At 35.0% G+C, this 18,987-nt stretch overlaps 1 pseudogene; it reads left to right on the top strand.

The window, feature by feature from the left end:
* Positions 1–16,248: 16,248 nt before the first annotated feature.
* Positions 16,249–18,987, top strand: part of LOC138837182 (vacuolar protein sorting-associated protein 37A pseudogene) — a 119,413-nt pseudogene continuing 116,674 nt past the window's right edge.

An 18,987-nucleotide genomic window follows, 5' to 3' on the forward strand; every position in this document is an offset into this window, starting at 1 on the left:
CCTCAATTCCTGGATTACACTTTGATTAGCTTCCTCCCGTCTGTGGGATTCCTGCAGTTCCCTTTCTTCCCGTTCGTGGGATTCCTGCAGTTCTCTTTGAGTGTTCTCTGCCTGCTCACGCCATTCCTCCCTTTCTCTTTGAGTATTCTCAAGTTGTTCACGCAAATCCTGTATCAGTTTTTGAGTAGCTTCCTCACGCTTATGATATTCCTGTGTAAACTTCTGGGATGCCTCCTCTCTCTCCCTATCAATCTCATACAGAGTCCTTTGTACATTGTCAAACTTCTCATTTATCATGTTTGCTATTAGTGTTTGTAGAGCTATTTGGGAACTCTCCTCTGGATTATTCTTTATCTGTTCTGTCACCTGATTATCAAGATTGGGAATTGAGATACCCGAATTTGCCATTTTTCTTGTGTTTTTCCAGCTTACTCGGCCCATTTGAGATGAAGATTGCAACAGTTTTGTGCTAGAACACTATCTTAAGGCAACCATCAACCAAAGTTTGCGTTTGTACAGTCAATAGTCTACAGATACAATCTAGTTCAACAGATACATCTATTCAACATCAAACAACTATATGTTAAAGGACTTCGAACTGCAGAAAAGAATTTGGAAAACCAGAAATTATTAGGATTAGGGAGAGATGTGGGTAAAAAATAGGAATAGGTTGGTGTGGGGAGGCACAGGGAGAGTTAACTATGTCCTAATCAAATTGCAGGAAATGGGTTGGGTAGGATGCAAGTAGAGAGAGAGAGAAAAAGAAGAGACGGAAAGGGGAATGAAGAGAGACCAGAAAAAAACATAGAAACGTAAAAATTAATGTTATTATAGAGGTTAAAAGACCGTCTATTTAGAGAGGAATGTGAATATGTTCAGAGAAGGGGAGGGACGTAGAGGAGATGTGAAAAACTTTAAGGATGGGAAAGGGAGAAGAAAAGATCAGAAGTTCAGTAGAGCTAGACAAAAAACAAAAAGATAATTAAGAAAGAAAGAAAAAGAGAAAGAAGACAAGAAAAGAAAGGAAAACGCTCATTCACATATTCCTAAAATAAAAATTATAAGATGAGAATAAAAAAGTTACTGGACAACAATTATTTTTTCAGAAGAGGCAAAAATTAAAGATTAATAAAAGTTTTAGAAGGGAAAAAAATTTATATATATATATATATATATATATATATATGGTAAACAAAAAACAAAAAACAAGCAAAAAAAAGAAAAGAAGAAGAAGAAAAAAAGAAAAAGAGAAAAAGAAATAAAAGTCTTTTGATTTTTTGGGGGGCGGGGAGGAGTGGGAAGAATCCTGTATCTCCCTTTTGTCTGTAACCAGTCTCTTGTTGGAGTCTCTGGTCAGCTTGAGGTCTTGTGGCTTGATTGGTTTCTTAAGTCGGTTGGTTGGAAGAGGCAGAAAAATGCTCTGCTTTACCCAAGATTTTGAGATCCCCCTCCCAGGTTAGTTTTCTGGGAGGGTGATCTGCTTTGAGAATCACAAAAGAGGGGGATGTGGTGATGAGGCTAGGTTCTGGGTAGAGTTGAGGCCTTTCAACAAACAGTAGGTTTTCCCTGGGGCTATTTTGTGATAAAGCTCACAGTGCCCAGCCTGGAGCCATTCTCAGGGTTTCTGTTTTTCAATTGATTGTGGTAGCTGCTAGAGGGAGGGGCAGCCTGTGGCTCTGGTTACCCAGTGAGGCAAGGCACTCCAATGCTGGCGCCTGAGCTGGGTGACTTTTCCCTGGATGGAGCTGAGTCTGGCAGGTCACTTCGCCGTTAAGTTCTTGTGACCTGCTAAATGACTCATTTTATTCCAAGGCCTGAGCTGGAGCTAGCAGCTCCTCCGAACTTTGTCGGTAGCCAAGATGGAGATCACCGGTGCTTGGTGGGGAGGGGTGGCCTTCCCTCCTCTGCTCCCTGAGGAGTGAGGATGTCGGGCTTGTACTCATGCCGAGTCTTGGATCCTGGGTCGTCTCTGGTCTGCAGACAGCAGGATGAAGATGTTCGCTCCTTGTCGGTTCTTGTTGGTGTTGAGTAGAATCCGCTCGTCCGCTGCATCTGGCTCCTTCGTCCTGGATTCTCTGTGTCTCAGGTATGACACCGCGGCGGTGGTCGCCGCCACGACCCTGCCGCCGCAGCGGCAGCTGATGTGTTTCCTTGGCTTCCCCTCTCTTGTCTAACTCTCTGTCCTGTGATGGCACACTTGGTGTGATTCTCTGGCTTAGGACTGTTCACTGGAACTCTAAAACTGCTTTCTATGCGAGAGCTTGTTCAGATTCCAGCTTCTCCTCTGCCATCTTCCCGGAACTCCTTATTTCCATAATTTATAATATGTGTAGTATGCCATTTTGTTTTAGATCACTAAGAATATTAGAGCATAACTGTATTTATTATAAATGTGTATATCTTTTGACCCTAAAACAAAACTTTCTGCCTTAGTCTTTTAAAATAATATAAAATTGTAAAGTATATATATAGAAGTTATTGTTGCTAATGTTTTATCATCCTCCTCCTCCTCCTCCTCCTCATCATCATCATTATCATCATCATTTTGGTAATTTTGAGACAGAAAGTTGTTATGTAGTGTAAGCTGACATCATTATAATTCTCATGTCTTAGTATCTTGTATAAAAGTTTATGTACCATCATGCTTCAATTTTAAACAATTGTAATGATAAATTATAGATATTATAGATGTATAATACTTAATAATTTATTGAAATTATAATTATTCTCCTAAAATTACATTAAAGGATCTGATAAGGAATATTCTTTCAAAGCATTTTATATATATATATATATATATATATATTTATATATGTATATATATATATGGGCCCATATATAGGCCCATATATAGGCCCATATGTCTTGAAAAATACTTTTTTCTGGGTCTTTAATTTTAAGAAATATGAATTTGGGTTTCAATTTTCTTTTGGAGACAACAAGCATCCAACTATAGTACCTATTTCACAGTTGCACTCAATATACCTACTAGACTCAATCTGCCCACACATCCCTATTTCACCTCTAACCACAGCGCCCTCTTCCTGACATTCTTGTCCACTGAGGATGTATCCTCTTCTTCCTGCTAGTATTCTATTCAGTTGAATAAACACTTTATTCAGTTAACTCAAATGTGTAAGCACTTGCAAAAGTAAAACGTAGAGAAAGGAATAAAAAAAATCAGTTATTTAGATACTTATAATCAGAACTTTGTCTCTTAAAACTAAAAAATATTTTATATTAAGTATAAACTCATGAGTCACAATTAAAGTCTGTATCAATTGTATGTTGTGAAAATACACATATTATAGAATTCATAAGATGTGTGTAAACTTTTCCTGCATACTATTCAATAATATATATTGATAAACCTAAAAATCTATGATGGTTTTCATTTTTGTTGTAATGCATGAATGAATTCAGGAATATTTTGCTTGTTCAAGTTATAAATAAATCATTTGGTTTTATCATCATGTCTAAAGCTTTCCTATCCCAGAATACTGGGTTTTATTTCTGTTGCATGATGATCCCGTTCTATATGCAGGATTTATCACAGTGCATCTGAGAACACACCTTCTCAATTATTATTTCTCATAGACTAAGTACGGGGTGTTTCATGTTCCATTTGTTCTCTTGTTGAATATTTGTTTTGGCTGATTTCTATTCATGCTTCATATATTGCTCATTCTTTTCCCATATTTCTTTTTGACATGGAAACTGTGGTGAATAATACTGTCAGAGATATCATTTTGTTTCATTTTTAATCTTCATCAATCACCTCCAGATGAGCAGTTTTTAACTATTCCTTTTTTTCACTACCTTCCATTGGCACATTATTCCTATTTTAGCCCAAGAGAAGACTCAGAGAACATATATTACAGTAAATTCAGTTTTCTGTTTCAAATTATTCGTTCCACTATAATATCTACTTTGTAATTGTTCTGAATTAGGGATATTATGTTCTCTGAAGGTTCATGTCATCACCATATAGTAAAACAAATACTAAAAGTTATTTTGATCTATTAGAAACATTTTTTAAAACTAGAGGAAAAGGCATATGCTGACTTATGAAATGATAACTCCTCTGTGCACACCTTAAAAAAAACAATAAAATTATACATTACTAAAGTAGGGTAGAAGATCACAAGCAAAAATAAATGAAAATTTTGTTCACTTTATCTATAATTATGCATTGAAAGCTGGGGAAAATTTTCCATAGTTTTGTGTAATTTTTATTTATCCAAGTTATTTGTATACCTTAATGGTTTGTACAAAATTTATTGCAATACTTTATCTAATGAAATGTATATACCACAACTCTAAAACTCTACTTTTTCTCACCAAGTTAATACAGGTGTTTAAGAAAGTCCTAAATCAATAAATATACCTCCACTAGTAATGCAGCAGCTGCTGTATGCAATCTTCCTGTTCAGTTAATTTCCCCCCCGCCAAATAACTTGTTAAATTCACAGGAACTGAAATTTTTCAGTTCTTAAATTTAATGAATTGTTAGTTGGCTTTGAATTCTTACACCTAGTGTTATATTCCTGAATGGAATTTAGATCTTGCTCATAATGACCAAACTTCATTATGTAGATATTCAATTCCAGAAGAAGCCTAGAGAGTCACGAAAGATACTGAATCTTAATACTTTTTTCCCCATTGATTTCAAGATATAGAATCTTGGTACAAATTTAAGATTATTGATTAGGTTCTGAACAAAGCAAACTGAAAAATTCCATCTGGCATTATTTTTAATGAGAGGTTACTAGTAGTGAGGCTATACCAACTACGGCTATATCAGTCACTTGGGGGAAGATGGTTGAGGGCTTGTTCTCAGTGTGCCTGTAATACAGTCCCTTTTTTAGTTCCACATTTTGTTATGTGTTTGTTTCATTCAGTTTGATTGAAATGGGTTATATCTGGGTCTCTCTAGCTCAGAAAGATCACAGAAGATGTGCTCCTCACTTCAGGATAATTTTATTTTTCTTGATATAATGATAATGTATATTCCTTCACTTTATTATTTATTTTTAATTCTACTCATAACTGTACACAAACATGTATTTCAATATCTTTCAGCCTTCTTCATTCTCTTTCCTTCTCTCCACTTGTCTCCACAAACAATCCCAATATTAAAATCAAATTCTCCCTCTTTCTCTCTATCCTCTCTCTGTTATGGGTGTGTGTGTGTATATATATATGTATATATGAATGTATAATGTGTGTATGTATATATCTGTTTAAAGGTATATCATTTCAATACATATAAGACAAAGCATTTCATATTTGCCCCTCTGAAGCTGGCCTCCTTTGATTAACATAATGATCTCCAGTTTCATTCATTTTCCTGAAAATCACATAATTTCCTTCTTTAGAGCTGAATGATACTCTATTGTCTATTGTTTCCCTGTTTATTAGCATATATTATGGATGCAAATGGGCTTAATTATGCTACTTTCTGTCATGTGTCCAGTGTATCCTGATCAAATCCACTTCCTCTATCATTGTCCTTCATAATTTGCTCATTAAACCCATTTTAACAAGTTTCAATGCTCTGTTTGCATACAAGTATGTAAAGTATTTTGACTATATTCATCCTTCTTCACCTATTCTTGCCTACATCCTTCTTTTCCCATCCACTGGCACGCACCAACCAACAGAGCCCATCTTATATTCCTATCATTCATCCATTCATCAGTTTTAGGGCATCTTGGCTGCTTCTTAGCTTAACTATGATGAAAAGCACTATACTAATAATGAGTTGTTCAAGTGCGTTTAATGAATGCTAACTTACATCTTATCAATAAACAAAGATCCAAACCAGAAGTCAACAAGTTTATCTCAGAACTAAACAATGCCATGGATAAAATGCCTTAAACAATATTTCACCCAACTGTAGAAGATTACACATTTTTCTAGTCATCGATGGAACTTTCTACAAAACAGATCATGTATTAGGCCATAAAAATCTTAAAAAATACAGGAACCTTTGGGAATGTAAAAGTCAGTAATTTAAAAAAAAATGTTTATGTCTATAAATACCTACATAAGAAAATGATCAACCACAAACAACCACACATGCACCTTAAATAAATAGAGAAATCAACCTAATAGTTTATTTGAAGCTTTTTGGGCATTGGTCTGTTCATATGTGAAAATGGAACTAAGAGAGATAGGGTTGCACTATTGAAGGATAACATTAGTCAAGAGATATTGTAGTCATAAACTGGCATGTTAATTGAAAACTTATTGTATAATTAGCTAAACACAATTCAAATGAACATTCCAATCAACAAATGAGTAGTTGGAAAGAAATAATTAAATATTAGGGCATTAATTAAATATTAAATGGAGATCAAGTAAGAATGAATCAATCAACAAAACAGTCCATCTTCTAAAAGATCAGCAAGGCTGACAAATGTTAAGCTGAACTAAACAAAGAAAAACAAAGAGAATCCTTTGCCCTCGTTGTCCACTGGAGAAGCCAGATTATTTGAAATATCTTGGGTGAATTTAACTACTGGATTTTGTTTTCATTTTAGATTTAAAAGTTAGGGAAAACCTTCCATATTTTTACCATGTACCATATGAATGACATAAGAGTATATTATACCTTTCCTTCAGTGGATAAAACATAGGAGATCATGTAAAAATGACATACAATTAAGTCGTTTTTAATTAAAAGAGACCATTATTATAATTATGGGCAAAGTAGTTTGGCAAGTGCCAGAAGTCTCCCATTTAGGAGCACAGAAAATTATTTGAAAAATTATTTGAAAAGGCTGCTTTAAATAATGGAAACTTTCATGAAAGCAGAGTCTGAATCTTATCAGTACAAGAGGAATAAGTAACAAAGGGAAATGAAAATCAGTCTGCTTGATCTGTCATTCTTTGCTATGGCAACAAGGAAACACAAATCAATTGCAGCTAACAGCAAAAAATTACTTTTTGCTTGTATTTACAGAAACTTCACTGGTCAGCTGAAACAGCTCTAGTTTTTCTACATATTATCTCATTCTAGGGCTCAAGATGAAGGAATAGCCAATCCTTTCCAATACATTTAAAGTGTTTGCTTGGATCTAGTGTATAAGCTTGTTCACAGTCTATTAGCCAAATCAGATTGGTGTTCATGCCCAGACCGACTACAGCTGCTAAGCACACTCTACTGACTGCAAGGGCAATTTGGGAGAATATGATGTGAAGAATAAGACTCTTCTAAAATCCAGATTAGGAAAATGGCAGACTGTTGCATTTTGTGTTTTACATTCATATAAATAATCTTTTGAAAGAATTGAAATGTAAAAATATTCTACATTCTTGATATATTCATAAAACATACTTTCATATACTGATTGAATTATACCATAAAAACAGGGCAAATTCGAAGCCCAGCAAAAGAGGCTGAGCTGAAAATCAAGCACATGTTGAAGTGTAGGAAAGAGCACCAATTCAGACCCCTACATTAAAATTCGATCAAATAAGTCGTGCACACTGAAAGAACACATGGGTAAAGAACATTCTTACCACCAGGAAAATAAGAAAAGAGTAGTTGGTTTTGAGTTTTTTGTCTTTTTTTATTTTGAGCTCTGGGTTAAAAATGTAAAATATTAAGCAAAGAATGTAGGATGTAGAATCACTGACCTAGCCACAAGCAAATTATATATATATATATATATATATATATATATATATATATATATAATTTACATTCTAAATATCTATACATCCTTTGCTTTATTGAAGTTTTAACATATATTGGTTCTGTTAGAACATGATCATTGTATGGCCATGATAGAAGGTGGATGTTTGCAGCCATGTCTTAAAGTTTCCTTCAACACAACTGAAAACAAACTTTTTCAAAAGATTTCCCACTAATAAGAATTCAGCCATCATGACAGACAGTAACAAAAACATGAAATATTAGATTTTCAAGGCCTTCACACTTAGCAATATTAAAAAGTTGTAATAAGGTATTTAAGAATGACAATGAAATGATAAAACCTTGATAGTGAAGCAAGTATTATTATAATAATACAAACCTCTGAAATCAAAATATTGTTTCCAGTAGTTAAAATAAATTTATAACAATATATTATAGTGATTAGCTATTATAGGAAACATTTCTACATATATCTACACATATGTAGTCATACATATATTTATAAATGCTTAATTACACATTCGTATTGTATGCACAAGTTGTATTTCTTTAAATCTTTCCTGGGTTCTCTAATAGATTTAACATAAAAATTCATAAGAACCTGGCCAAATTTTTCACAAAGTTTCTACAATATTAGTATCACAATTCATGTACATTTTTTCATTTTAAAACTCAGGTATAAGCATTCCAAACATTCCTCATTTTTCATTCCTCAGTTTCGATCTTTTGACATTATTAGAATATTCAACGTTGGTTCTTCGAATGCATGGGCCCTGATGAATCCCTTCAGGTTACTATTTTATCAATATAAGCAATATATTTTTTATTAATAATAGGTGATTCATAGAGAGTGATACCATTAATCTCAAAATGACCTACTAATGAAGAAAGACTGATTGTCTTCTGAACCTGTACATGAAGTTCATAAAAAGTAACCAGATAGATGACTGGCTTCCATATTTGAAGAATGGAGTATAGATTAAGTGAAAGAAAAAAACAAATCAAATAAATTATTATTAAATATTATTCTTAAAATACAAAAAGATAAACTATATTAAAAATAAATGTGTACAGATATGTAAATGAGAGAGACATATTCATATGTTGAGAGCAATGAAAACAATATATGTGATAAATTATTTGAAGAGACAATGGAGGATTTATTTAAAAAGAGAAAGAAAACTGGATTCCATAAAAATCTTGAAGTTTAGGGAAAGAAATTTTTATTGAAGATACTATTGAACACATGATGATATACAGAATTCAAAAATAAGGGAATTCGCTTAATTGAAGAATAAGGCAATTCTAGTTATAGTAGGCTATTGTGGTTTTTCCTTCTTTCACCTCCTCCTCTTCATTCTCTACTTCCTCCTCCTCCACTTTCTCCTCCTTTTCTTTCATTGTGATAATGTCTTTCTCTTGCACTCTACCACTTGAAACAAATCAGCAGTACTTTTGTTTAATTTTGTCTATTAGATAGTATCATTAACTTTGAAATAGTCTCCAGTCATAATCATCCTGATTTTCCCTTCTGAGTAGTTGTCATTAAGACATGTATGACTATGCATGGCTATTTAAAAATGTGTAAATAGGTAGTTAAATTTGAGACTCCTTTCTGAAAGGAATGCAAATTGCTCAAGAAATAAGAGCAAAAATTGAAAATGCTTTTGCATCAAATTAAACAACTTCTGGACATCAAAGCAAATAAGCATTCAAATATAAGGAAAATCTATAAAATAAAGAAAATGTTTTCTAGCTATTTGTCAAGTAAAGGACTATACTTTAAAAAATTTCAAACCAACTGAAAACTGAAGAAAAGAATCCAGTTTGTAGCTGGACAAAATAAATGATCAGACAATTCTCAATGAAGCATATGTGGCCAATAAACAGACAAAAACCTCAACATCCTTTGTCATAAAAAATTGAAATGATAAAGATATTCCATCTCACTACAATCAGAATGGCAATCATTAAGAAAACAAGCAGCACTAATGTGAGGTGAATAAAATATAAATCAGTGCAGCCATTGTGAAAAACAGTATGAAGAGTCTTTAAAAGACTAAAACTGCTATATATCTTGCTATAAAACTCCCAGGTATGTATCCAAAGGAATATAAGTAAGCATTCAATAAAGACACAACTGAACAGTCATGTTTATATTAGTAATATTCAGAATAGCTGAACAAAAGAACCAGAGTATGTGTCTATCAGGCAACAAATAACTAAGATAGATGGTAGATGGAAAGATAAAAAGTAATATATTGGTTAAATAATGATCTTTATTGAATCTTTGTACAACATATGCATATATCACTTAATATACATATTTTTAATTTGTCAACTAAAATTAACAAATATATAATGAGGAAATTGTATACAAATCCAGACTCAAGCTGAGCCATATGTACTGAATATGTAGCCACAATGAATCAAAAGCATTTAAGAAATGAGAAAAAAGTGAATATTTGGATACAACACATGTTTTCAGGAAGGAGACAAGGGAGAACAACGAATAAGAGGTAAGAATGACAGAGAAAGAGAGACGGACAGACAGACAGACAGACAGACAGACAGACAGACAGAGACAGAGAGAGAGAGAAATGTGAACAGAGAGACAGCACCAGAGAGAGATGGAAGGGAAGGATTTTCCACTTGTTAAAAGTCTCAGCTTTTATCTCCGTTTTTGAGTATCCCAGTTTTTTGGAAAAAATAAAAAATAAATATTCAGAAATGAAAATACCGACCAAAAGAGAAATATAAACAACCTGTGGAAAATTCTTTCCCTTGTCCTTCGCAAAATAGACTATAATTACAAAATCTGAGTAAAGCAATTTCTCCTCAGTGGATATTTTTAAAAGAAACAGAAATTATAGGATTCATACAGAGATAATATTTTAAAGTGCTAGAGATTCCCGCAAAACAAGTACCAGCTGATAATGGGATGAAAACTGAGAAGATCTTACAACATACATGAAACAAGCATTGGAATATTTTGCCACTCTGGGCAAAGTGCAAGCCTACTGAGAAAGTCACATGAAAGAAAAGGGATGGGCAAACAGAAAGCATAGTAATATGACTTAGAAAATGACAGATATTAGTCAAAAATTCAGAAATAAAGCCCAAACCAGGAAAGATAAAGATAACAATCGAACACACTAGAATATTAAGGAAAAAGATAATGGTAAAGTAATGAAAGACAAAGTTTCACCTTGGTTTTAGAAGGCATAAAGAAAATGAAAACAATAGAACAAAAATTCTCCTGAATTTATAAAAGATATATAAATGCATACTGAATGTTTACAGTATATCAGAGGAAAATTTACCGACTGCACTCAGCAATGAAGAATCTTGCATTTAGCCCTCTAATTATTGTTTAGACTATAACAACCATATATTGATAAGCAAGTAGAGGGATAAGAAGATAATCTGTTGTGATCTCCAGCTAAATTTAATCAGGTGTAGCTGGCTGGTTTCAGGAAATATTCCCTCTGGAAACATGTGCTAATAAAGTATACATAAAATATCTGCTTATTATGCTTATACAGTTATTTTATAACATATTATACTTAGATAAGCATAAAATTTATGCATTCTAAGAGAGCTCTATTATTTCTAGTAATACATAGTGTTATATTGTTTATGGCTTATTATTGCTTATTGCTAGTTAGTACTAAGGGAAAGACTCACACATGTATCCATTCCCTAAAGGTGCAGTAAGGAAGTCAAACAGAAACTCTGATTACAGAAATTGGGCTGGGACTGTAGCTCAGTGAACTTAACATGCATAAAGCTAATGATTCTACTTCCTAAACTAAATCAGATAGATGTTATATAGAAAAGCAGATGGACATGACAACTTGTACTTCTCATTGTTGCAACAGGTCCACCTGTATCCTTAAACAACTGGTTTTTGCCCATCTCCTCCACAAGTTATACTGACATCAAAAATAGTGAAAGCAGGGGTTATACTGTGGGGGAGGGACATACAAAGCAACAAAGAGATAATCTTATAAATGCTTTAGAAACACATGCACGAAAGAAAAAAAACATTAAAATACACATCTAAGGGTTCATTTTCCTGACATCACATTATCTGACCTTTTCCGCTTGCAATGTCGGTGCGGGGGGGGGTAAGGGAGAGAAGGAGAAGGTTTGGGATTGGGTGTGAGGGGGGGAGGCTGGGAAGGGATGTGAAGGGTAAACAAAGGAAGAGGCTGCAATGCTTGGTAAGAAATGTACGCATTATCCTGCTCATGTAATTGTAACTCCTCTGTACAGTATGTTCACAAATAAAATAAAATTAAAAAAAAAAAGAAAAGCAGATGGAGAAGGACAGACAGACAGTCAGATAGATGGATGATAGGTTTTTTTTTCACAATTTTGGGAGCTACAAAAGTAAATATTACTTCTTGCTCTAGGCTGTATTAAAAGGGTCTGTTGTGGCCTTCCTTTTCCTTGAATTCTAGATTACTATCATTTTTCTGTTCTGAATTATTTTCAATGATTATCTCCTTGTCCAAACATTCTTATTTATTAAGGAAATTAGGCATATTATATTAAGCTACTTCTTTTTATTTGATATATATTTTTATTGCAAAGATACTGTACAGAGGGTTTACAGTTACATGAATATGGTAATGAGTACATTTCCTATAACTAGGCTCCTTCTAAATGATATAATTTTGAGCCAATTAACTATGAAGATTCCACTACCAAAGAAATTTCCGTGAGATTAAAATCTACATACATGCAAAACATGCAGTTTAGCCATGTCACAAATAATAATAACAAGAACTACAACAACAGCAATAATAAATACCTCTTGAAGCAGGTGATATTAAGACAAAATCATTCTTATCAAACACAGAGGGAAATCTGGGAAATACGAAGCTGGCCAGCCTACCTTGGTCTTTCTCTGTACTTTCTCTAATATATTCAAAGTCCTGTAAGATATTTCATCTCCAGATTTGTGCTCCTTGTTATTTCCTTATTTTTTCTGTGTTCACAGATTTTTGATACTAAATTTTGTCTTGGGCATCCTTAAGAATCCAACACTTCAAACATGAACATATGTCCCTCAAGGATGCCTACAAACGCTGTGTCTCCAAGACCATGCCAAGTCTCTAAAATTCTATTTGAATAGACTATGGAGATTCAAAGTATTCCTTTGCTTCAAACCCCTTAAAATAACCGTATTTTACTATTGTCATGCTCTACTTTTGCCAAATAAGTATCAAGTGTCATAATTCTTTGGAACAATTTCCTTTCCTTGTTGTAAAAGCTGACAGAAAAAATTCAAGTTGGAGAATACTTTTAGATTTAAGAAGTCTAAGACTGTGTTCATGCAAGCTTCATTTCTTAAGCTGGGTGGTAAATTTTAAAATTCTCATTAATCTTTCTGAAGCCAAGTTCTTTCTAAATAAGAAGTAAAGCATATAAAGGATTTCTTTGGGGGGGGGGCTTGTTGTGGGGCCTGAACTCTGATCCTGGGCTCTACCACTTGAGCCACAGCGCCAATTCAGGCTTTTTTCTTTTTACTTATGTGGTGCTGAGGAATCGAACCCAGGACCTCATGCATGCAAGGCAAGAGCTCTACCACTGAGCCACCTTCCCAGCCCCATAAAGGATTTCTTAAAAGAAAAAAAAAGCAGGCACATTTATTTAGAAAGAAAAAAGCAGGCACATTTCATTTTAAATTTTAATAAAGCCAGAAAATTTTGTTTCTGAAGTTAATAGCTAAAATACAGTGCTTGGGATTAAATTTATCAGTAGCAAATGTGAGCAACAGTAAAGTACACATGTCTATAATACCTGTCAGGAGGTGGAAATGTGAGGATTTCAGCTCAAAGCCAACCTGTACAGAAATGTCTATGAGACTCATCTCCAATGAACCAGCACAAAGCCACAAGTGGTTTCCCTTATTTGCAACAACTAGAATATGTCTGAGACAAGCAGAAAAAGGTCAGATAAGATTATGTTAAAGGAAATGAATGCCAAGATAAGGACACAATTGTGTTTTTTTTTTCTTGCTTGCTATTGCTTCTAATGTATTTATAAGGTACCATGTGATTTCTTTGTTGCTTTGTATGTCCCTCCCCTATGGTATAACCCCTGTTTTCATTGTATTTGATGTTGGTATAATTTGTATAGGGGAAGGGAAAAACAAATTGTTTAAACAAGGATATAGGTTGACCCATTGCAACAATGAGATGTACAAGAAAACAGGGAAAACAAACTTTACAATTTAGGTGGGGGGAACGGGAGAGTGTAGTTGTGGAAGTGGGAGGGAAAAACAAACTTTACAATTTAGGTGGAAAAACAAACTTTACAATTTAGGTCGGGGGGAACGGGAGAGTGTAGTTGTGGAAGTGGGAGGGAAGGGATGGTAGGGGAAAAAAAAGGAGGAGACAACAATGATTCAGAAGCAATATACTCATTACCTTGCTCATGTAACTGCAACCCCTCCTCTGTACAGTGTTCTCACAATTAAAAAAAAACTTATTTAAAAAAATTCCAGAAGTGGACCAGTGCCTCAAGTGAGAGTATCACTCTTGACTAAAGATGCAAAAGTGCAGTGCCTAGATCCTAATTCAATCCCGAATACCTGCGCGCGCGCATGCGCGCGCGCACACACACACACACACACACACACACACACACACACACTCATCTCTAAACAATGTAGTATAGAATATGAGTCAAATTTTACATGATTTGTGAGTCTGTGGGTTGAGGATATCTTGGATTCATTTGCAGGCTTTACACATATTCTGCAGAGAAAGCCAATAGAACCTTTGTTCAAGGTATGTTTTTGCTCTCATCCTATAGTATTTTTGCAGAAAAAATATCTGTACTTGATTCCAGTGCCCTGCATCTTGTATATACATTTTTTCTAATTTGGGAAGGGGAAGGAAATAACAAAATGCTGAAGTAAGGAAAGAGCTTGACCCATTGTAACAATGAGATGTACAAGACACTATGTTAAAAATGAACTTTACAACTTTGGAAGGGGGTGGGAGGAGTTGTGGAATTGGGGAGGGAAGGGATGGTAGGGGCAAAAACAAAGGAGGGGGTAACAATTCTGGTTAGGAAATGTACTCACTACCTTATTCATGTAACTGTAACCCCTCCGTACAATATTTTTACAATAAAAACATATAAAAAGAATATGTTGGTAGCTAATTTAAAACTGTCCAAGCTGACTGCATTGTCTGTGGTTGTGTAAACTTGTTCAAGCACTTTGTAAAGTAGTATGGAGGTTCCTCAAAAGACTCCACATAGAGCTCCCCTTTGACTCAATTTGGGACATTTACCCGAATGATCAGAAACAAGACCATACTAAAGCTATCAACACAACTATGTTTATTGCAGCATTATTTACCATAGCTAAGATATGGAACCAACACTGATGCTCCTCAGTAGATGAATGGATCAAGAAAATGTGGTATATATACACAATGGAATTCTATGCCTCCATCAGAAAGAATGGCATTGCCCCATTTGTGAGGAAATGGACAGACTTGGAAAAAATTATATTAAGTGAAGTAAGCCAGGCCCAAAGAAACATAGGTCCCATGGTTTCCCTAATTTGCAATAACCAGTGTATGTATTGAGTCAAGCAGAAAAAGACAGATAAGTTGAAGTTAGGCAAAATGGACCTCAAGATAAGGACTGAAGTGTTTTTTCTTGCTTTCTATTGCTTCTAATGTTTTATAAAGTGATTTTTTTTTCGGTTGTGGGGCATGAACTCTGGGCCTGGGCATTGTCTCTGAGCTCTTCAGCTCAAGGCTAGTGCTCTACTTATTTAGCCACAGTGCTACTTCCAGCTTTTTCTGTTTATGTGGTACTGAGGAATTGAACCCAGGGCCTCCTGCATTCAAGGCAAGAACTCTAACACTGAGCGACCTTCCCAGCCCAGGGTGATATATTGTTGTTGTTGTTGTTGTTGTTGCTTGGTGTGTCCCTTCCCCACCGTATAACTCCTGTTTTCACTGTAGTTAATGTTGGTATAATTTGTGGAGGGGAAGGGAAAAACAAATTGTTTAAATAGGAACCCATTACAACAATGAAATGTACAAGACATTAAGTTGAAAAATGAAATTTACAACTTTGGGGAGGAGTCGGGGGACTAGATGGGGGAGAGGGGGTGTCGCAGCAGGGATGGCAAAGGGAAACAAAGGAGTAGGCAACAATGCTTGATAAGAAATGTGCTCATGGTAGGACGAGGCCAGGCACGCCGAGCACAGCCAGGTTACAATCTGACTGGCTAGCCAGTCTGGAGCACCTGGGCCTCCAAGGGTAGGATCCTGGTTGCTTGTGTCCTGCTTGACAATTTACCTCTCTCCAGCTCTCTCCAGTTATGTCATGGTCCCCCAAACCCGGGGACCAGGAACCTGGTTTACTTGGTAAAAGGCGCCGTTGGCTTGCCCCACGGCCTGCCCCTCTGCTCCCCCCACACACACACAACCGGACTCGAACCTTGGGTATTTCAGGCCACTCCTCTGTAGCTGGAGACCTGACGGGCAGCCTCTGGGAGAAGCAGGCCCAAACCTTGTAGGCCCTCCTGCCCCAGGGACGCGAGGAGGATGAGCTGGCTCTTTCCCCTGACCAAGAGCGCCTCCTTCTCCACAGCAGGGTCCCTGGTGGTGGCCTCACCAGCCTCCAACAGCAGAAGCAGTGCTTGATCGAGTCCCTCCGGAACTCCCACTCCAGTATAGCTGAAATACAGAAAGATGTGGAATACAGATTGCCCTTCACTGTAAACAACTTGACAATTAACATTAATATAGTACTTCCTCCACAGTTTCCTCAGGAAAAACCAGCAATCAGTGTTTATCCACCAATCTGACATCCTTTAATGGATAAACATGGAATATATGTTACCTCTCAATTAGTAAGCAATTTTACAATACACTCAGATCTTGGAAAGATTAGCCAGAGTCTGTTGGATGAGTTTTGGAAGAATTCTCCTGTTTTAGCTCCCACTTCAACAGCATTTCCATACCTGTATAGTAACCCAGGTGGGCTGCCTCCTTATGCTTCTTAGGGTTTTCCATTTCTTCCTGCATATCCTCCTCAAGAAGCTAACAGAACATAACTTCTTTGTTACTGACACGGCTTCTTCTTCAACAAGTTATACAACAGCCAAGTCTGCTGCTCCTACATTTGGTGTCCTTTCAAGTCTGCCATTGCCTATTCCCACAATGGAAACTTCAACACCGATAAGCCAAAATGGTTTTGGGTACAAGATGCCAGATGTCCCTGATGCATTTCCAGAACTCTCAGAATTGTGTCACAACTCACAGATATGAATGAACAAGAGGAAGTATTACTAGAACAGTTTCTGAGTTTACCTCAACTAAAACAAATTATTAATGACAAGGGTGATTTAGTAAAAAGTATTGAGGAATTAGCAAGAAAACTCTCCTCTTGGAGCCCAGTTTGGAAGCCAAAAGGCAAACTGTTTTAGATAAGTATGAGTTACTTACACAAATGAAATCTACGTTTGAAAAGAAGAGGCAGAGACAACATGAACTGAGTGAGAGTTGTAGTGCAAGTGCCCTACAGGCAAGATGGAAAGTCGCTGCACATGAAGCTGAGGAAGAATCTGATAATATTGCTGAAGATTTCTCGGAGGGAAAAACTGAAATAGATGATTTTCTCAGTAGCTTCATGGAAAAAAGAACAGTTTGCCACTGTAGAAGAGCCAAGGAAGAGAAACTTAAACAAGTGATAGCAATGCACAGCCAACTTCATGGTCCATTACAGATTTTCCTGAAAACATGGACCGCCAAGAGAGAAATGAGACATAAAACTAAGTACATTATTTTAGATTTAAGGTTTGTAAGTTGGCATTTCATTGAAATGGCTGAATTCAGATGTACTCTACATTGTTTAAAGAACTGAGATTGTTTTTTATATAGATTAGAATGATTATGATCTTTGCTTGGAAAATTTTTCTGCAGTATTTGCACTAAAAACGCCTATTTATCATTGATAAATCCTGTCCTTTTAAAATTTCACTGCTATTCTTATAATTAAATACCTTATGCATGTGATTTTAGTTTTAATATTTTATGAAAAGTACTTAATCTTGTACTTTTAATTTGAAACTGCCTCATTTCTTTATCAAGAATGATATCTTCTTTAGATTATTTTCCTCTCAGTAATTTTTAAGTACTTTCAGCTATGGAAAGATACCCACACCCTCTCTTTTTCTTTCTTTTTGAATAAAACTTTCAAAAGCAATTTGTTTTTAAATATTCATAATACCAGAAAATATCAAACCTGCCAATGTGCCAGATATATACCTATAACATATAAATATACCTATTATATATATATATATATATACATATATATATATATACCTTTAGTAAATAAAAAAATTCAAAAAATGTCTTAATTACATTGCTCATGTAATTGTAACCCCTCTGTATGGTATTTTCACAGTAATAAAACTTTTAAAAAATTAATTTAAAAAAATTTAAAAAATATCTCTATGGAAACCTAATCACCTTTTTAATCCTTTCACAAGTCCTCTAAACTGAATGATATATTTTACATGTTACTCTGCTACCCCTGCATATATTTTATTGTCCTAAGGAAACTCTTTAAAAGATAGTCTATTGATTGATATTTTGTGTGTCAACTTCCCAAAATATGTTCTGCCCTCAATCCAACTAAAAAATTCTCATCTTCATCTTCCTTTTTGAAAAGTGAACACCTGTCATTTAGATAAGAATCAATACATGATTTCATTCACCAGATATTCAAACTGTCATCTCAGTTGTCAGGAATAATAGAGTTCAATCAATATACTCATTTATTCTATATCAAACTCTTTGATACATTCTCATGGCATTGATAACAAAACCAAGCATCAACATATATGACTTTATTTCATCTCATGTTCTCTCTGGAATGTTTAGAAAATTGTCTCTTAAATGTACAGCCACAGAGTAGCTATATTTAGTTGATTAATAAATTATTTTATTTACTAATCTATTTATTTCAGTAATGGGACTTGAACTCAGGGACTCAGTGTTATTGTTCCTTAAATTTTATGCTCATGGCTAGTGCTTTACCATTGCAGCCACATAAGAGTCTTACAGATTTACATGCCTGTGTGGGAATCGAGTCATGATCTGAGATGTCAGCCTCCTGAGTGGCTAGGACTACAGGTATGAGCCACCAGTGCCCAGTTTTATACTTAGTTTATTTTAAATTAGATTTATTCAGAAAGGCATCTAAGCGAAAATGCTATTTTTAATATTTTAAGATCCAAACTACCTCCAGAGTCCTCTCCTCATTGTTGATGGACT

This window comes from Dipodomys merriami, unplaced genomic scaffold (assembly GCF_024711535.1).
Source record: "Dipodomys merriami isolate MVZ:Mamm:240054 unplaced genomic scaffold, mDipMer1.0.p SCAF_265, whole genome shotgun sequence".
Classification (NCBI taxonomy): domain Eukaryota; kingdom Metazoa; phylum Chordata; class Mammalia; order Rodentia; family Heteromyidae; genus Dipodomys; species Dipodomys merriami.